General features: G+C 33.5%; 1 long non-coding RNA gene across 1 annotated transcript; it reads left to right on the forward strand.

Moving 5' to 3' along the window:
* The first annotated feature begins 1933 nt into the window (after positions 1–1933).
* On the forward strand, positions 1934–4978 carry LOC148621710 (uncharacterized). The gene is made up of 3 exons (XR_015920858.1): positions 1934–2074; positions 2416–2487; positions 4785–4978. It is a non-coding gene; the product is annotated as an uncharacterized LOC148621710 (long non-coding RNA).
* The last annotated feature ends 1043 nt before the right edge of the window (positions 4979–6021 follow it).

Raw genomic sequence — 6021 nt, forward strand, 5'->3', positions numbered from 1 at the left:
TATTAATGAACTTCAAAGTTCAAAGTGTGATAAGTAAAAGATATTCTGAGTCATCCATGACAGAAAAATCCAAAAATTATCTGATATCACAAAAACTTTTACATTACATTTGATTAAAACATGTGGAATGAAATTAACTTTGTGCCGCCAGTGTAACAGGGTATTCCTGGAACAGTGTCATAATGAATATATATGTTAAAGACGTCGGGAGTTTACAGACACTTCTATATAGTTGTGAGGCAAATGTAGTACTAAGCTGGTTCCATAAAATTTCGACTGGAACTAAGTGTATCCCTCAAACGTATTCATCTAGAAAAAAATAAGTTTGTTGTCCTGTTCTGAAGACTTTTTATTTGGATTTTGTCTCTCTAGAACGAGTAAGGCCAAAGTTTAAAATGAATAGCGGTTTATGGTGATACCCCCGGTAATGAAAAGAAAATTTCGTCTAGTTCTCAACCCTTTTATTTAGTTCATGATGTTTCGTATGCAATGACAAAACTTTATTTCAAGATTTGAATGGAAAATATTTCGTTTTTGACTTTATTCACCGAGAAATATTATTTAAGACAAAAAAAGTTATAATACGATATAGTTTAATTTCTGTACTTAACGGTGGGTTTTTCGTTTGGTAATCTTCTTATTGTTGCATACATACATATCATTTAATGAGCTGTACTATAAGATTAGTTCATCGAAATCCGAAGTTTACTCGGTGTTTTTCAATAATCTCTTTCTTATTAGAAAATTCTTAAAAACTGTTTTGGTTTTCACAACTGATTTTGTTCGATATTATCTGGCTTTGAATAGGTATGCTAACATCAAATTGTTTCACTGAAACTGGAAAAAAAATCAAATAAAATCAACCTAATATCGAAAATTGGTTCGTCAGCAATGTTCACAATACTTATATATTTATATGTGACATTTAAGTCTGCTTATTTGTGAATGATATAGAAGAAAAGTCCCATTATCCTTCCTAACTACTTCATGGCATAGTTAGATTTCCATCACCGTGGTTAATGTTTAAGAAGTGCATAATACATAATTTTAAATGGCTTTTATATATTCATGTATGGTTTAAATCATATAGAGATTTGTATAATATACGGAAATACAAACGGTGAAATCTAGTATCGTATATGTTTGATAGGAAAACGGTCAAAATTAAACATTCAAACCGTGATGTGTACCAAAATCTTTTATCCAACGTTGAAAAACAGTGGCAATTTTTTATTCAAATAGCAACAATCTCATTATCGACTAAAACTTTTGCATTTTTAAGGTATTTGAGCAAACGCGACAGTTAAATTGCATTTTAATACAAAACATTTTCTGGGTAACGTCGCAAAAAAAGGACTGAGAAAGGCAATGACAAGGCAATGAATTTGCGAATCTTGTTAGTTAGTGTCTTAAATTGTAATAAATGCAAATGTCCAAAATACACATAGATATGTCAAAATTTAAGTATGTAAATATAAAATGATAACACTTTTAAGGAATTCCATAATCTACCGATGAATACACAGGACGGCTACTTTTGTGAACTCAGATATAATTTTGTACGTCTCGAAAAGAAACTGTTTTTGTCTTTGAAGGGAATTTAGGGTTTAGACTTTTTCATATCTCAAATACAAGATGTCGCCCATCTTGAACCAAGCGACAAATTTTGATGAATTAGTAAACCACGTGAGAGACGTGATGATGAATTTCAATCGCCCATAAAATGCAAATTTGAAAATATTAGGGCAAATTGATATCAGATGAATTCATAGAAGATTTATATTTCATGTTAAATGAAGATTAGGACGTTTTCATATTAATTTCATCAGAGAGACAGTTCAGCATACAGTGTAAACATGATAATAGCTACCATGCTGCTTTTGGTAATTAACAGGAATAAATATATCAAAATTGCCATAGAATGGGATATTATCGTATCAAATATACCTACTTCACCGAGGCAATTATTTAGCTATGGTGATGGATAATGGGTAAAACGTTTGGTCCTACTGGGAAGAAAATTATGTAGTGAAGATACCACGAATAAGTGACGTTTTCTATCAGACTCGACCAGGTGAGTGATATCCCTGGACAATTAAGGCTACCTAGGTCGTACAAAGATTAGCATAATATTACATCGATCTTTGCAGGAAATCTGAAAAATCAACATTTTGCAGAGCTTGTATGTTCAGACCATGTCAGAGATTTTAATGTTATGTATTGGTTGGTTGATAATCCGAACGAACTTTAGAACTCAGTAAAAAGGGTAATTGCTACTGGCTTTTTATCAAACGTTTTCAGGTTGTTATGGTGTGTAGAGCAACATCTGACAGTTGTCATGTGTTCCAGACATGTTCTAGGTACTGTGATAATCTCACCTTTGTGTTTTCTTACATTTTTATAAATTACTTTCAGCACAGTTCAGCAAATGAATCCAAGTAAATCAAGTGAAAAAGCCAGACAAATAAAAGGGATCTTTGGGCCAAGGTATATTCTAATTACGATGAGAAAAGCATCTTTAACAACTAATAATAATCATGGGGCCCCGGTATATTATCATTACGATGACAAAAACATCTTTAACAACTAATAGTGATCGTGAGGCAAAGGTATGTTTTTTATTTCGATGAGAAAAATATCCTAAACAACTTGTAGTGATTGTGGGGCCCAGGTATGTTCTCATTTCGATGAAGAAAACATATTTAACAACTAATAGTGATCGTGGGGTTCATGTATGTTCTCATTCTCATGAAGAACATCTTTAACTTACATTTTTTGTTCAATTGATCTGGTGTACTTACTTATCAATTGGATATGATTTCTGTTGAGAATTGTGATAATTTGTAACCCTGAAAATCTTTTTTGTACAAAAAGTAGCAGTTCATAACTTTTTTGGCAAACTGTGGCAATACTGTTCACTAGATGAAGAACATTAATGATTTTTGTTAATAATTTTAACGAACTTAAGAATTCGAAAAAAAGGGGTAACTGCTACTTCTTTTTAATAACATATTTTAACATAGTAACAAAAACATTGATAAAATGCATTGTTTATTTGAAGTTTTTTTAATTTTTATCATTAAGATATGATTTAGAAATGAAATGTAAATTGAGTTGTTCGTCAATGTGTCGCTAATGGACTCTTTCATAAATAAAATTGAAATTTTGATAACATATATTTACAATAAAATGATGATTTGTTATAAACTTCTCAAAAAGTACTCAAGGGAATCAATATTCTAGCGAAAATCAAAAGAATGCAATCAAGGGACAAAGACAAGACATGGAAAACAGACATACACAACAAAGTACACCACATAACCAAAGTTATGCACACTAAACAACAAAAGTAAATGAGCAACCCGGACACCACTAAAAACTATGTACATGGACCAGGTGCTACAGCAGGGTAAGCGTCCTCAAGAAACACCCGTCGGGTTGCTCATACTTATTCCAGACCGAGGTAGACGAAAGAGGAAAGGAAACACTATGACACGTTGAAAAAATATGTTTGCATGGTGCAGAGTAACGATCCACGAGTTCATGGTGATGACTTTAATCTTGTAGCTACATAACCTTGTCAACACCCTAATTGTAGGAAATCTAGTGAGATACAAAAAGTCTGTGTCGTTACGGCAAGCTCTGGCATAATGTACAAGTTATGATAAGAAAATTCCATACGCAGGTGCTGAAGGAATGTTGCCACAGATTAAAAGAAAAAATATAATACGAAATGAAAATTCATCGCATTTATTGTATAGTTTTGTCAATAGTTTTCCTTTACCATCGATCTCTTAATGTAGGTCAAGATATGAGGCTGACTTCACAGTGTCTGTAGCATCCTTTAGTTCAAGTTCTTTGGGTTAGATAAGAAGAATCAAATCCTCGAAACTAGGATTATTATACGATAATACGTCGTCTATATATCAGAAACTGAAATTAAATGATTGATTGATTGTTGGGGTTTAACGCCCGAGCAGCAATATTGCAGCTATATTCAGGCGATGAACATGAAATGGATGATAAAATGAACATGACATGAAAAGAGGGATGGGCCACAAGGATATTAGAGTCGACAAATTTTGATTGCCACTAGAAAAAAGGAGGGATGGGTAGGGTCGGGTTCCTGTGGCGGAGCACAAGGGTTCCTACTCCTATCGAATACCAAAGCAAGGTTCTTTAATGTGCGAGGAACGTGGAATCTTTCCCAACACGGTGCACCACTATGGTTTGCGGTCAGGCATTCCGCATTATAGCCTGACAACCCCAGCGTGTAACACGCCAGGGGTACCCCATTCCACCACCTGGAGCACACATCCCAGTTGCTCTACGGGCAGAGCGCCTAGCCCCCAGCTAGGTTTCTGGGCACTATTACCTTTTACGACAAGCTTATTGCTGCTGCAGGCCTATTCTTTTGACACATGGACCTGCACGGGGCTGAAATTAAAGGATCAAACTAAACGATGTTCTTTCTTTTAGACCAACTATGTTGTCGATAAAAAATTCTAGCATTGTGAATACATCTTCTTCGGTATATTTGGAAGATGACTTGGATTTTGTTTTAAGTATGAGGAATCTCTATAAATAACTACATATTTGTGTCCACGTGTACCGTCTTTTTGTACTAAAAACGCAGTATAATCTTTCTGAGTCGGGATTTAAAACTGAGTATGGGGAATAGAAGTATATAAAGAGTAAAAAATCAAACATAGGTTTTAATGCTATTGTATTCTGATAATAATTTTGATTTGAGGGTTTCCAGAAGATATTTCGATTTTTTTCAGGATCTACTTTGAATTAATACTATTACGGGAGTAACAAATGTCGTGGTAGGACTGGAGAACCTCTTTTACAGCTCTGAGTATAGAAGTTACAAGTTTTGAAAGAGGTTTGGTGCTATATTTTACAGATCAATCTATGAAGCGTTGTTTGTGTGGATTTTTTTGGAGTTCATAGACGGTAGATCATCTTTGGTAGAGAGACCAAAAGAGGATAGCACAGATTTGTGTTTTCCATTATCTATTATTTAGAGAGTGTGGTAGCAGTATATATCTTATTACTGCTATTATTATCTAAGTCTACCTCTGATAATAAGCATTGGATATAATACGTTTTGTAGTCAAAAACATGCTGTTTTGGGCTTTGTCTGCTGGTGTGACATGTTTGTCATATATTGTAGACAATGTATTTACTGCATCGGAGTCTTTAAACACCGATGTAGCATTTACAATCATTGACCTCACAGCCTTTAACCACTCTGACAATCAATGTCATCTTGTCATATTTTCTTGCGTAGTCCTACACAGCATCCATAAGAACTTTAAGTTTTAAGTTCCAATTTATATGGCGTAGTTCACAGTACTTGGGACCTTTAGAAAGGACCTTACGGACTTCTTGACTTCTTACCAAACATTGTAGACGGAAGATTTTTTCCTGACTATACCTTACTTTTAATTAACTTGACTGTATTTAAGAATAATTGAATTATTCTATGTATAAAATGATCACTCTTACCTTTTGCTTGTCAACTGACATATTAAATATCTTTGATAATGCGACAGCACTTGCCAAAAATTTCAGTATACAACGTTTAGAAATGCATAGTATGCTTGTAATTCAGTGTCCTCCTTGGCTTTGCAGATTGGTTGTGAGTTTGGAAACATTTTGCTACTGAAGTTTATAAACTGGATAAACTAAAGTCTGTGCTGGTGAGAATATACCACTGTCTGTGTCATAATTAAATCATTTTGTCGGTATTATTTATGTAGATTGATGATCTAATATCTGGTTCTAAGACACAATTTGTTTTCAAAATTTTAATTGGACTGGCATTGACCCCAAACTTTTACTATGTTATTATACAAATTCAAAAGATTGTCGAAACAATTTTGACACATAATACACTATATAATGCACAGCCGTTCAAACTTTCTAAACAGTTGATTTAATAACCTTTCTTTTATCTTTTCGGTTCAATATATTTTATATAAAGTATATAAAGATAAGAAATTGTAAAGGCAT

Source organism: Perna viridis, chromosome 3 (genome assembly GCF_037379345.1).
Source record: "Perna viridis isolate PV_CMFRI_1.1 ecotype Kerala chromosome 3, ASM3737934v1, whole genome shotgun sequence".
Taxonomy (NCBI): domain Eukaryota; kingdom Metazoa; phylum Mollusca; class Bivalvia; order Mytilida; family Mytilidae; genus Perna; species Perna viridis.